This window comes from Saccostrea echinata, unplaced genomic scaffold (genome assembly GCF_033153115.1).
Source record: "Saccostrea echinata isolate AGI-Se365-2 ecotype Australia unplaced genomic scaffold, CSIRO_AGI_Sech_v1 ptg000033l, whole genome shotgun sequence".
Taxonomy (NCBI): Eukaryota; Metazoa; Mollusca; class Bivalvia; order Ostreida; family Ostreidae; genus Saccostrea; species Saccostrea echinata.
The window spans coordinates 35821844-35837465 of record NW_026889782.1 but is presented as its reverse complement, the minus strand read 5'-3'; the positions used below and the strand labels follow the sequence as shown (position 1 = coordinate 35837465).

Below are 15622 nucleotides of genomic sequence, written 5' to 3'. Positions count from 1 at the left end.
CTGTTTTACTTTATACGAATTATTTTTTTTACATACAAAAAGTAATATGTCTCTCAAATTTCTATTGGAAGACAATAATTCGTCAAAATTAAAGGAGTCAATTTATTCTAATTGATATATTCTTAGCAATATTATGGTCGATATATGAATGAAATACAAACGTACTGCTGATGGTGAGTTCCAACTATTCTTACAATTCCTCCTGGTGTACCCTCTATCTATTCTGACAATTTCACCTGGTGCATCCTCTATCTATTCTGATAATTCCTCCTGGTTCACCCTCTATCTACTCAGACAATTCCACTTAGTGCACCCTCTATCTATTCTGACAAATTCCACCTGGTTCACCCTCTATATATTCTGACAATAACATCTGTTGCATCCTCCATCTATTCTGACAATTCCACCTGGTTCACCCTCTGTCTATTCTGACGATTCATCCTGGCGTATCCTCTATCTATTCTGACAATTCCACCTGGTGCACCCTTTATCTATTCCGACAATTCCATCTGGAGCACTCTCAATTTATTCTTACAATTCCACTTGTGCATCCTAAATCTATTCCGACAATTACACTTGGTGCACCCTCCACCTATTCAAACAATTCCACCGGGTACACCCACCATCTATTCTGACAATTCCACCTGGAGAACCCTCTATTTATTCTGACAATTCACCCTCGTGCACTCTACATCTATTCTGACAATTCCACTTGGTTCACCCTCTATCTATTCTGACAATTCCTTCTGGTGAACCCTCCATCTATTCAGAAAATTCCACCTGGTGCACCCTCCATCTATTCTGACAATTCCACCTGGAGAACCCTCTATTTATTCTGACAAATCACCTTGGTGCACTCTCCACCTATTCTGACAATTCCACTTGGTTCACCCTCTATCTATTCTGACAATTCCTCTGGTGAACCCTCCACCTATTCAGACAATTCCACCTGGTGCACCCTCCATCTATTCTGACAATTCCACCTGGAGCACCCTCTAATTATTCAGGCAATTCCACCTAGTACACCCTCCATCTTCTCTGACAATTCCTCCTGGTGTACCCTACATCAATTCTGTCTATTCCACCTGGTGCACCCTCCATCTATTCTGACAATTCCTCCTGGTGCACCCTACACCTATTCTGACTATTCCACCTGGTGCACCCTCAATCTCTGAAATTACTACTCCAACTTCATAAATTACAAGGTATACGTGATATGTTTACGTTTGATAAAATGGGGACTATTGATTGTTTACTTCATTATAAGATTTATATAAACTAAAAAGGAGGTTAAACCCCTAACTAATCCTCCGCTATAGATTTTCAGATGGTGAGTTTTGTATTTATACATTCAACTTTGTTGTACATTTCAGTATAAATGAGTTCATTCCCTCAATTTTTGTGCACAGTTTTCATGAAGCAGAAGCTGAAAAAACTCATAAGATCACCATGCCAGTGTTTCCAGTGGTGAGTTTATTTAGCATCAGTAGAAAGGCTTGCATGTATTGGATCGCCTGCGAAATATCGTTAAATAAATTGAACGACTCTGACATATTCAAGAGGGAATAAAATATTCTTCTTTGAGCAATATTTTAGAATAGAATTGTATTTTTTACTTAATCATTTGTTATCAAACAATGAAAACTTTATGCGTTATCAGAGCAGAAAACTTCAAAATTGAATGTGCGTTAAACTGTGTGAATGCGGAGTAAATGTATATGCGTTAAAATGCGTGACTCTACTGCGGGGACAGGGTTTTTATTGGTATGAACACAATGTGAAAAAGATAATTCAGACCCTTGCTGGAAAAAAAAAAAAATAATGTCATATCCTTAGTTTAACTTCTGGTAAATGCATCTTCTCGTTTTACATTTTAACTTCTGGTAAATACAAACGAAATACATTTTGCCATCACATTTCTATGGCATGACGAATTTTATGAATAAGCGTATTTAGATCGAATTTAATCAAACTTGCAGAGTATAAAGTCGAAATCAAATCGAAACGTTGCATACTTATAAAATTAATTCATCAATGAAATATGTGGAGATAACGAACAGTATTCGAGCTCAAAAGTCCATTAAACATTACAAAATAGGAGCAGGGCAAACACGGACCTCTAAGACATCAGAGGTGGGATCAGGTGCCATGGAGGCATTGACGTTTTTAAACTTCATTTTTGGTAAACGTGTTGTGAAAGAAATATATCATATCCTGTTTAAAATCTTATTGCCACCTACCTGGTTAACAAACAATTGACCAATAAAGTACATACCCCCCCCCCCCCCCCAAAAAAAAAAAAAAAAGTATCCTGAAAAATTTAAAAAAAAAAAGCGTTAAAACGAAAATAAAACACTTTTCATCAAACATTAACTAAAAAAAAAACTTTTCATTTGTCGGATTTTGTTAATTGTGGATCAAGCTTCCCAGCTCGCACAAAATTTGATGACATCAAAACCCTCTAAAACAGTTCACCATGCCAATGATTCTAGTGGTGAGTTTATTTAGCGTCATTAGAAAGGCTTGCATAAATTGACTCGTCTGCGAAGTATCGTCAAATAAATTGAACAAATCGGACTTCTTGAAAGAAGAAATAAACATTCTTCTTTGGGCAATATTTTAAAATAGATTTGCAAAATTGTTTACCTAATCATTTATTATCAAAAATTGAAAACGTTATCAGAGCAGAAATCTTCAAAATTGAATGTGTGTTAAAGTGCTTAATTGCAGTAAATGTATATACATTAAAATGCGTGACTGTACTGCGAGGAAGGGGTTTACATTGGTGTGAACACTATAGAAAAAAAAGATAATAAAGACCCTTGCTGAAAAAATACAATAATGTTATCACCTATGTACATATCAGTAATGTCATATCCTTAGTTTAACTTCTGGTAAATGTATCTTCTCCCTTTACATTTTAACTTCTGGTAAATGTAAATGGGGTTCCTTTTTGTAAAGTAAATATCAATTATCATTAGATAAAAGGTCTTTATAATTTGAGGTAAAATCGCGTAACTGTTTCCTGAATGTTTGATTGACAAGAAACTTAGTTCATAATTAATTCACGATTCTATGCAATGACTGACTCAATCAATACCATTTATGCATATCAAATCCATTAACTGGATACCCAAGAGGAAGAAGAAAATGTGAGAATTGTTTTTATTTATTTGGCGTTTTCGTATTCATGAAGGGAGCAGAATTTCATAGAAATCCCCTTCCTACTAAAGATCAAAGGAAATGAAGCTAAAATATTACATATCCACTTCCTGCTAAAATTTTGAGTGGGTTTCTCATACATCATGTACTTATGAATTTATTCAACCATTTCCATTTCATGATTTTGATGTTGATTTTAGCTAACATAATTCGTATATATTTTTTAAAATTGTTTGAAACCAAAACACATCAATAATATAATAACAACAACCAATTGTTTCAAAATGATCGATGTAAATGTGAAAGATGTTATACCGTACAGTTTTACTGATCTGCTTGCGCGCGTGCGCACATGGTGTAGGGCTGGTGTAGGTGATCGCACCTTGTAGAGTATGCAGGAGGACGAAGTATGAGTACCAAGTAAAGCTCTAGACACTACGTAATTTTACATATCTTTTAAGGACTGGTGGTGTGTTCCCGTTTTGCACACATTTGATAATTAAGTATAGAACAATAGGTGTGAAATATGTTTTGATAGCAATTATAGTATGATCTCTGTCGATCCGGATTTACCTGGAATTACCAGTATTTTAACAATGCACTATAATATAAATTTTGAAAATTTAATTTGTCCAATCCAACTGAAGATGAAGTTAATAATTTAGACAGATATCCTCATCGCAGTTACCCCTTTTATCCATAAAAATACAAATGAATGAGTGAATGAATTCATTCTTAATTTTTAAGTAGAAAGAGGGTGATAGACAGAGATAATCATATGAAAATAGTTATAGTTTTGATAAGTATTTATGATATTTTTTTTATGTTTTATAGAATAGCTTTTTCTTATCGTGAAATCACAGAAATAAATCAATTAAAATATGAAATGCAAAATTAATATCTTTTTTATTTCAATTCTTTCCATAAATTCTCTTTCTCCAAATTCCAAATTATGATATATACTATAGCAATTAAGTAATTATCTGGACGAATTTCCGTTTTGCACACAGTTTTTCAATACCTAAAATTTAAATGTGTGCAAAACGGGAACAAACCGGACTGAAGGGCCATCAAATTACGCACACATATTATCCCATTCCTACGGATTTCAAGAACTACACCCAGGAATACATGTACATTTAGATAGGAATGACGTTTCACAGACGACTCCGAGAATGATAATTACATCCAAAATCTTCTGCTTATTTCAATCTTATATTGGATTTTTAATAATTAAATATAACCTCCCCCTCTCCAATGAAACTGCGATAGATGCATTCTTTAACCAAACCCCCTAAAAATATACATCTAAAATTTACAAAACACACAAAGAAAATATTAATTAATATCGAATATCATGAATAGCATATAGGGTATATTACCTTGCATAGTCGTAAAACTATATCACCTACAGTAATTTATATCGACGGTTTTGGTTTCTAAAAGAATGAACACATTGCTTGACTTTCGCTACATGCACATTAAATAAAGTTCAAGGCTTATATAACGTTATTTGAAAAATGCAAAAAAAAAAAAAAAAAAAAAAAAAAAAAAAAAAAGGTTTAAAATTATCTTAGATACACGAGAATATATTTTTATTAGAAGTTATTTTCATTTTGTACTTAAAATATTCTAATATTTCAGCTTCTGTATTTTAAATATCATTACATTTCAAATGGAGATAACTCGCCTTTTAGACCAAGACTGTTTTTCACCTATGATCGGTAGGCTGCACCCCGGCGGTGTGAATTACCTGGATGGTCGAACCGCGTGGGCACGCGATTTTCACCTGAGACACCTGTACTAACCGCGATGAGATTCACACCGCGGGGATGCGCGGTAAATGCATAAAACGCGTTGACTGCACTGTATGTGTTAGATGGTGGGACCGTTTATAGCCATTAAGAACATGAGAAAGCAACCGTTCAAATCACAACATTTGTACTATCCACAGTGCTATAACACTGTGTTATATTGTATCAGAGAGTTTGATATTATATAAATATTGTAAATGTTCGCTTAGGCTGCATGGTTGCCCTCTACCCACTATTTGTTGTAGTATAGTTAAAGTCATATATAGCGTATTTCTGATAAGTTCAGACTAACCAAAATTAAAAAGATCTTTCTATTTGTTTTATTACTTTATATAAAGATAGGACTTTCCTGTAAATAACACATTTAAAATCAATCACGTTTCAAAGATATTAGAAATTTAAAAAAAAAAAAAAATAACCGATTGATTTACTGACTCCGCATTAAAATAATGGACATATCTTAAAGTCAGTTTAACTATGGAAACATGGGGTTATTCAAATTCAAAATCGGGGAAAATTTTTATTTGAACGTAAATAACATATATCATGTTTATCTTCACTCAGTCTCGTGTTTTTATTTTTTAGCTCAGATACGCCATATATAGCTTTAAATCATAGTAATATATGTAAAGATATAATTGGGTTTTTAAAGGAAGGTGGAACTTACACCCCCAGGGTAAGTTAAAAAAAAATTCTGACCCCCCCCCCCCATCCATCCACTTTCAAAAATGATGCTACATGTCTGAATCAAGTTTCCACATCAGTTTCTCATTAAAATTAATATTTTCTTAGTATAAATAGAAAAAAAAATGTGGATTCATTATTTTCTTTTTTAACGAATCTGGGAAAAGAAATTTAACTTTTATTGAGTTTTGGCACAGTTGTTTATGCAGATAGCCAGATACTCTAATTTTAAAATCATTTGCAAATCTTAATTATGAATTATACATTTCTCTGAAGATAAAAGGGTCATACTTTTTAAAATACCTGACTATGAGAAAACCAAACAGGGTAATCATGCAATTCTCATGATTGAAGCTAGGAGAAAATATAAGCCTATGGAAATTTTATTTCAAGAGATGGCATTGTAGCAACCGCTAATGATATCACGCCGCTTAATGGTACTCATATCATTATGCGTTGCACTTTTAACGCTTGATGCCATAAATTATTGCATTAATGGTTGACCTTTTCAACCATTAATGCTAGATCGCCGCTTAATGATAAAATTATATCATTAAGCGTCACAAACGCAGAGCAGCCTTAACGCTTAATGAAACAAGCACATATTTACATGATCGACCGCTAATGATACAATCTAATGTATCATTAATCGTTGCAATTGCACCGTTACTGATAAAAACTTTCACCAGCCCCCTCTGCCAAACCGGGAACTGGACGTCATATGCATTTTAATTTGTAAAAATATGTGATATATACCTTTTTTTCGGGAGGGGGGGGGGGGTGTCTATCATATTTCATTTCTGAAAGATCTTTGATGGTAAGATATTTTAACCACTACAACATTTCCAAGAACAAGGAAAAATAGAAAGGGGTTACTATTGTGATTTGTGTTTAAACATCCTTCCGCGAATTACTTAAAAAAGAGATACTCAGATTTAATACAGCTCTTTTCATTAAACAGCTTAGTCGCTTTCAAATTTTATTGAAAGCAAGGTATTTAACATCAACATAATTTATCACCAAACAAAAGGACAATATCTTTTAGACGGCTGGAGATTGAAAACAGTACCTAGTGTCCAGTATTCTTCTTGTTGTCTATGGAGAGGCATGACAATTGTCAGAACATTCTGTGGAAATGCTTGAAATCAAAATCTGAAAACGTATAAAGTATTTCTATTGAGGATGAAATAGTTTTGTATTTTTTTTTTATTTCTTCAGTTGTTTATGATTCTTTGCAACGAGTATCTACTTTATGTGTATTTCTTTATATGAAGGGGAATGTTCCTCTGATTCAGAAGGTGAAATTACGGAATGGTGTATTAAAGGGAGAAATAGAGTTAGACGTGGAATGGTGTATTAAAGGGAGAAATAGAGTTAGAGGTGGATTGGTGCATTAAAGGGAGAAATAAAGTTAGAGTTGGAATGGTGTATTAAAGGGAGAAATAGAGTTAGATGTGGAATAGTGTATTAAAGGGAGAAATAGAGTTAGACGTGGAATAGTGTATTAAAGGGAGAAATAGAGTTAGAGGTGGAATAGTGTATTAAAGGGAGAAATAGAGTTAGACGTGGAATGGTGTATTAAAGGGAGAAATAGAGTTAGACGTGGAATGGTGTATTAAAGGGAGAAATAGAGTTAGACGTGGAATGGTGTATTAAAGGGAGAAATAGAGTTAGACGTGGAATAGTGTATTAAAGGGAGAAATAGACGTGGAATAGTGTATTAAAGGGAGAAATAGAGTTAGACGTGGAATAGTGTATTAAAGGGAGAAATAGAGTTAGAGGTGGAATGGTGTATTAAAGGGAGAAATAGAGTTAGACGTGGAATGGTGTATTAAAGGGAGAAATAGAGTTAGACGTGGAATGGTGTATTAAAGGGAGAAATAGAGTTAGACGTGGAATAGTGTATTAAAGGGAGAAATAGACGTGGAATAGTGTATTAAAGGAAGAAATAGAGTTAGACGTGGAATGGTGTATTAAAGGGAGAAATAGAGTTAGACGTGGAATAGTGTATTAAAGGGAGAAATAGACGTGGAATAGTGTATTAAAGGGAGAAATAGACGTGGAATAGTGTATTAAAGGGAGAAATAGAGTTAGACGTGGAATAGTGTATTAAAGGGAGAAATAGAGTTAGAGGTGGAATGGTGTATTAAAGGGAGAAATAGAGTTAGACGTGGAATGGTGTATTAAAGGGAGAAATAGAGTTAGACGTGGAATGGTGTATTAAAGGGAGAAATAGAGTTAGACGTGGAATAGTGTATTAAAGGGAGAAATAGACGTGGAATAGTGTATTAAAGGAAGAAATAGAGTTAGACGTGGAATGGTGTATTAAAGGGAGAAATAGAGTTAGACGTGGAATAGTGTATTAAAGGGAGAAATAGACGTGGAATAGTGTATTAAAGGGAGAAATAGAGTTAGAGGTGGAATAGTGTATTAAAGGGAGAAATAGAGTTAGAGGTGGAATGGTGTATTAAAGGGAGAAATAGAGTTAGACGTGGAATAGTGTATTAAAGGGAGAAATAGACGTGGAATAGTGTATTAAAGGGAGAAATAGACGTGGAATAGTGTATTAAAGGAAGAAATAGAGTTAGACGTGGAATAGTGTATTAAAGGGAGAAATAGAGTTAGAGGTGGAATGGTGTATTAAAGGGAGAAATAGAGTTAGACGTGGAATGGTGTATTAAAGGGAGAAATAGAGTTAGACGTGGAATGGTGTATTAAAGGGAGAAATAGAGTTAGACGTGGAATGGTGTATTAAAGGGAGAAATAGAGTTAGACGTGGAATAGTGTATTAAAGGGAGAAATAGACGCGGAATAGTGTATTAAAGGGAGAAATAGAGTTAGACGTGGAATAGTGTATTAAAGGGAGAAATAGAGTTAGAGGTGGAATGGTGTATTAAAGGGAGAAATAGAGTTAGACGTGGAATGGTGTATTAAAGGGAGAAATAGAGTTAGACGTGGAATGGTGTATTAAAGGGAGAAATAGAGTTAGACGTGGAATAGTGTATTAAAGGGAGAAATAGACGTGGAATAGTGTATTAAAGGAAGAAATAGAGTTAGACGTGGAATAGTGTATTAAAGGGAGAAATAGAGTTAGAGGTGGAATGGTGTATTAAAGGGAGAAATAGAGTTAGACGTGGAATGGTGTATTAAAGGCAGAAATAGAGTTAGACGTGGAATGGTGTATTAAAGGGAGAAATAGAGTTAGACGTGGAATGGTGTATTAAAGGGAGAAATAGAGTTAGACGTGGAATAGTGTATTAAAGGGAGAAATAGAGTTAGACTTGGAATAGTGTATTAAAGGGAGAAATAGACGTGGAATAGTGTATTAAAGGGAGAAATAGAGTTAGACGTGGAATAGTGTATTAAAGGGAGAAATAGAGTTAGAGGTGGAATGGTGTATTAAAGGGAGAAATAGAGTTAGACGTGGAATGGTGTATTAAAGGGAGAAATAGAGTTAGACGTGGAATGGTGTATTAAAGGGAGAAATAGAGTTAGACGTGGAATAGTGTATTAAAGGGAGAAATAGACGTGGAATAGTGTATTAAAGGAAGAAATAGAGTTAGACGTGGAATAGTGTATTAAAGGGAGAAATAGAGTTAGAGGTGGAATGGTGTATTAAAGGGAGAAATAGAGTTAGACGTGGAATGGTGTATTAAAGGCAGAAATAGAGTTAGACGTGGAATGGTGTATTAAAGGGAGAAATAGAGTTAGACGTGGAATGGTGTATTAAAGGGAGAAATAGAGTTAGACGTGGAATAGTGTATTAAAGGGAGAAATAGACGTGGAATAGTGTATTAAAGGGAGAAATAGAGTTAGACGTGGAATAGTGTATTAAAGGGAGAAATATAGTTAGACGTGGAATGGTGTATTAAAGGGCGAAATAGAGTTAGACGTGGAATGGTGTATTAAAGGGAGAAAAAGAGTTAGACGTGGAATGGTGTATCTTTAAATGATTTAGATTAAAAAAATAATGTATCTATAGATGAATTAGATTTGAATTTGAAATAGCGTATCCTTAGATGAATTAGATTTAGACTTAAAATAATGTGTTTACAGATGATTTAAATTTATATTTGCAATCATATCAAGCTTGTGAAAAATGAACAGTTAATCAGGTTTTTTTTAATGAAATGAAATAATTCATAACATCATTATATTTCTATTCTGAAGGGGTTTTTAATTTCCTGTGCAGTTTAAAAAAGATTATGAGAAACTGATAAATAAATTATATAAGTCAATGAAATATTAACCTCTTGGTTCTTTCTCCTATTATATTTAGTTTGTGTTGTTGTCACGTTACTCCACTCATATATAACTGTAAGCATATTAAAGGGGATTTATTTAAAAAAAAAGATGTAGAAATGTGATGATTTATTCAACATATTTGGTGATGGTCCCCTATATTATAAAACCAGTATTGAATAATTAATAGAAGGTTGGATGCATTTTAGACCAATTTTAAGCAATGATGAATATACTGAAGATAAAATGTCACCAGCATTTAAATTATTTAGTTTGAACTGAAAATGAGACTTTAATGATCGTAAACAGATAGACACGTTCTATTCATTACTTTGGTAATGTCCCTGCACAATTTATGATAAGCCAACAAAAGGTGTAGATTGATTCAACCATTACATCAAATCGTGCAAGCATTTATAGACTAAACTATTGTGAAGAATTCTCGTGAGATTGTTTTTTTTTCAATTCTAAACGAAAAGGCGACATTTATATCAATGAAACGACATTCAAATTTCTTTCATACAAAGGGAACCTTTTGTTAGTTCATGAGTACTGAGAAAATAAATATCAGTGCATCTGACATGTTCCTCCTCTGAAAAGCATGCACAGCATTTAGTGCTCTGCAAAAATTATTAAAAGATACACATTTAGCACATGCATCTTACATCCATCTAACAGATAACCTGAACCTTTATTTGAATAATTGTCTTAATGAGTTAAAATTAACTCATTAATCTTGGTCAAACTGGTTAAAGTAAGATAATAATTTCTACAGAAAAAAAAAAAAAAAAAAACAAAACAAAAACAAAAAAAAACAACAACACTTTTTGACATTTACTTAAATGTTTTATTTCGAGACTCGAAACATTTCACACTATAAAGTCTGATCCGTAGATAATTTATCACACACACAATTAGGTCTGATCCGTAGATAATTTATCACACACACAATTAAGCCTGACCCGCAGATAATACATCACATACATGATTCTACACGTTTCACATTTCACACTACAAAGCCTGATCCGTAGATAATTTATCACACACACTAATAATTCTGATCAGTAGATAATTTATCACACACACAATTTAGTCTGATCCGTAGATAATTTATCACACACACTATTAATTCTGATCCGTAGATAATTAATTACACACACAATTAAGCCTGATCCGTAGATAATTTATCACACACACTAATAATTCTGATCAGTAGATAATTTATCACACACACAATTGAGCCTGATCCGTAGATAATTTATCACACACTGTTAAGACTGATCCGTAGGTAATTTATCACATGCACTATTCTACTACACTTTACACAGAAAATTGTGATCATAAACAAGAAAAAGCACTTCTTGAAGCAAAGAGATAAATAGATTTCTTTTGCTAAGTTTGAGAACTAATCTTCTGTAAACTTTCCTTGTAATCTTATATAAACTCAAGTTTAAAACAGGAACTCGATGGCAACCTCACTATCTTCTTAATTCCTTCTACCACTTTCATACTTTCAAAATCGTATCAGGAATAATTTCATTATTCTTAATTACCATCAAATATTATATATATATATATATATATATATATATATATATATATATATATATATATATATATATATATATATATATATATATATATATATATATATATATATATATATATATATATATATATATATATATATTTTAAGAATTTTCATTCATGCTTCGCACTGGTTAACACAATAAAAAAAAACCTGTATCACGAGTGAAAAAAATATATTCCATATTCAACTACAAGATATTGAATTTTCTGTTTATTACATTTTCTTTTCCCTTCGCCTCTATCTTTTAGCAAAACAACATCATAGGCTGTGACATTGAGATGTCACAACTTAGGGATTGAAAACATTGTGAACATGGATTTCAACATATTTGGAGAAACTTAAGGAGTTCTTAAGTCTCTGTCAGGATGTTTTATTGACTCTATCTTAAAGTAGGCCATTGAGTGTATTTTTCAACACTCTTCATGAATGGACAGAAAAATTTCTAGTTTTGTCACACTTTTGATATTCTTTAATTAACACTGTGACAAAATATCACCATGATATTTCACATTGTTGCAAAATATTACTTTTATTCAGTAAATAAATTACAGTATTTTACTGTTGCTATATTATTAGATATGAACTTTTTTAAAATATTCAATAGAAATCAACATTTGTATTGTTTCCTTACAAACATGGTTAGGACAGTTTCCCTTTTTCCTAACAGAAACATGCCATTTATGTGCTAAAGAATTTCTTTTTGATTTCATTGTAGTACATTTACCTTTCAGTCTGTTTATCACAGATTTTCCTTAAAAATATCAGGCAGGTTGTGGACAAGGTCAATACACTTACGGCAAATGCCTACAATAAAGGAATGAATTTCCTGTACCGTTTGTATACATGTACTTTCAAATTCATATAGATGATGTTAGGAACATTTTAATTCTTCATTATTATCTTGTTCCAAAAAAAGTCGTTTAACATTCCTTTTGTTTTCTGGGGTGTGGAAGGTGACACCAAAAATATCACTGATGTTTTATTTATTTCATTTGTGTAGTATACCTCCCCCCTTTTGCCCCTGAATTCACACTTCTTTGGTATATTACAAGAGTACAGTGAACTTATTTTTGGCCCACTGTATCATGGAATTTATAAAACAGCACAATAGAATTAAAACTGTACACATACTTGAGCCAACTGGTAACAATGTGGCAAAATGACTGAAAACCAGCTTGCTCAATTGGAATGTAAATCTGCGGTATGGCTTGGCCTTCCTTCATGAAGAGGATACTGGCACGTAGATTTTTGCTGCCAAGCTATTCCGAGATTGTCTCTGTGGAAGGGGCACTCAGTGTATAAGCTGAGATCAACTTCAAACAAACCACATCGAACGGCTATCAGTTGCCCTTCACTTGCTATGTCGGAATTACTTACTGAGCACTGTCTGAAGTGGCTGTAAATCTGTCTTTTACACTCACTTAACTTCCTTACTCCAAATGCGTGAGTAAATCTTAAAGATACTTTGCAGGGTGTTTCTATAGCATTGGATACACAGGCGATGGAACAGCTGACGTCGGGTACGTCTGGCATATTGTTTACATCAGTTACACAGAAAAGTTCTCAGAGGGAAATAACTTTTACTAAAAAGTGGCTCTTGAACCCTTGTAGGACGATTTTGCGATTTTTTTTAATTACAAACAGAGAACACATAATTTTTTTTTTATTGTTTTCAAATATTTTTTTAATAATATAATAATTATGCATTTGGGTTTGTGAATATACTAAGTAATAGATCTAATATGTTAAGTTCATGTTAATTATCGTCACATATTGCAATGGCATTGGGTCTACATGTATCTGAAAGTTCAACGCTTTCAAAAATATACACTGACTGAAGACAAAATATTTTAAAGAAAAAATAGAATGATACTAATGTGTCATAATAGGCAATTATCAACAGGAATACACCAAAAAAAAAAAAATGTATTTTTTATGTATATTTGTATGATCCTTTTTAAGACATTTTATAGTGTTCATGATTATCAGTGAGAGCGGTTTACCAATCGTTACAGTGAACTCTTCAGTCTTTGTACTTTTTCCCATAGAAATGGTGTTATTTCGTATATTTAAATTAGAATATATTTTACAATGATATGTAAGATGAGCAACCACAAAAAGTTTTCATTGTGAGAACAATCTTCTTTCTTACATTAACTTTGGGTCTTATTTTGCTTACAAAGAAATGCTTGTAACTCTTTAAAAGATATGTTGGCGTTATAAACTCAGAATCGTTGCCATGGATTAATCAAATACAACATATACTTTTATTAAGATCAATTTCATATTGTTAAATGTGCTACATGTAATTAAAGGAATATTTTGAAATTTAAAGTAAAACAAAAAATAATCTTTATTAATCTTTACAGGAATGCATTAGTGACAAAAAGTAACTTTATTTTTTTGTTGCTATGGCCAATTTTCTGTCGCTATGGCGATAAGTATTAGTACAATGTCCCTTGATTTGTAAAGAAGTCTCAAATAAATTTTCTGATTGCAAAATAGTGTTTTTTTCATATTCACCGGTAACATTTTATTCAATTTATAAACCCAAGAATTTACAAATACTCTTTCTTCTTCATAAAAACACCCATTTTTTTGCTAGGCAACGGATTGGAAATATCATAAAAAACACCTTTTTAAATTTAAATTCCAGAAGTGATGTTCCTCTTCCTTTGTGTAAAATATACGAAACTTATGTATTGTGTCAGAAGTTTGAAAAATATGGGCTTGAAAAGTGCTTAAATTTACAAAAATGACGAATCAGCAGAAAATGTAAAACATGCATATCTTACACTTCCTTTTGCCGGAGATATCATAAAATCTAATTTCTATGTTTTGCATTGTTAAAACACTTTAAATGTTTATCTTTACGATAACATTCATTAAAACGAATATTTTATAATATTTGTTTTTAATTTCTAGCCTTCCATATAAATGATTTTTTTTTGTTCATTCACATTGAAAATCGGCTGGTTGCTAGGGAAATTTCTTTAACCAGGTTTCCATTGTAGCCATAATCCAATTTGTTTTTAATTTTACATGCATAGTTCAAAGTGCAAAAGAAATCTATTCATGGAAAATCATCCAATTCTGAGAACCCTCATGATTCACCCTTTGCCTGATTTTTACAGAGACCTATACTTAAGTTTTAGAGACAAATGCACTTACTGTATCTATGTAAGACAAACATAGCAAAATCGTTTGCTTCTTGGCAAAATCTGCTAATCTCTTTTTCACACAGGCAAACTACAAATATATCCTAAATATCAAAGATCATAAAGGGAAGTAGTAAACTACAGGTGTGTGTTTTATATTTCAAAACACGAATTAATTAGGGGCTACAGTTGATTACTTATGAATTATCTTAAAAACAACGTGACAATGGAAGATAAACCTTTTGTGAAAGCTTCATTACAAAGTGTAGATTCAAACTTGTACTCACTATGTCTCGGGGGCAGGTAGGGCTTACAGTGGAGAATCAAAGCATTGAATAGGGGTTGATAAGGGATAAAAATAAGTTTTATTTTCCGAGGAAGAACAAAACGGTAATGAGTTGAATTAATGTCCATGAAGACCAGGGAGTCCAGATTCAATCTTGTTTTTAAGTCATGGCCCTGGAAATATTGTATGGGTCAAATTCTACAAGAAAATATTTAGGATATCAAAAAAGATCAAGAGTAAGATGTCTGCACATAATTGAATTATTTCTCTCCGTGATCGAACCGTTGTGTGTTTGAACCCCGGCCGCAACTGACCTTCGTCCATTAAAAAAGGTAGCAACTGTTTCTTCGCCAAGCGCTCGGCACTTTGAAGTGAAAGTTGCGGGTCCTTCGGACGAGACCTTAAAAACAACGACCCCGTGTCAAGACAGAGTTGGCACAATAAAAATCCCTCACTGCTCATTTCCATGAATGCTGAGTAAAGCTCTAAATTTGGAGCGCTTCACTGGTGTTTGGCGACGTCTTTTTACGAGTGAAAAATTCTCAAATGGGACGAGAAACAACAAATATGTACAATCAATCAATTTAAATCGAATAACATTGTAATATGTTACATTCCAAAGTTAAGTTGATTCAAGATTTTTTCCGTAGCAGTTCAACAGTACTCAATCAGCGCAACTGCAGGA

The 15622-nt window shown here is 32.8% G+C and overlaps 1 pseudogene; it reads right to left on the bottom strand.

Annotated features, from left to right (window-relative positions):
• Window positions 1-12232: 12232 nt before the first annotated feature.
• Window positions 12233-13026, bottom strand: LOC133198492 (uncharacterized; annotated as a pseudogene).
• Window positions 13027-15622: the final 2596 nt, after the last annotated feature.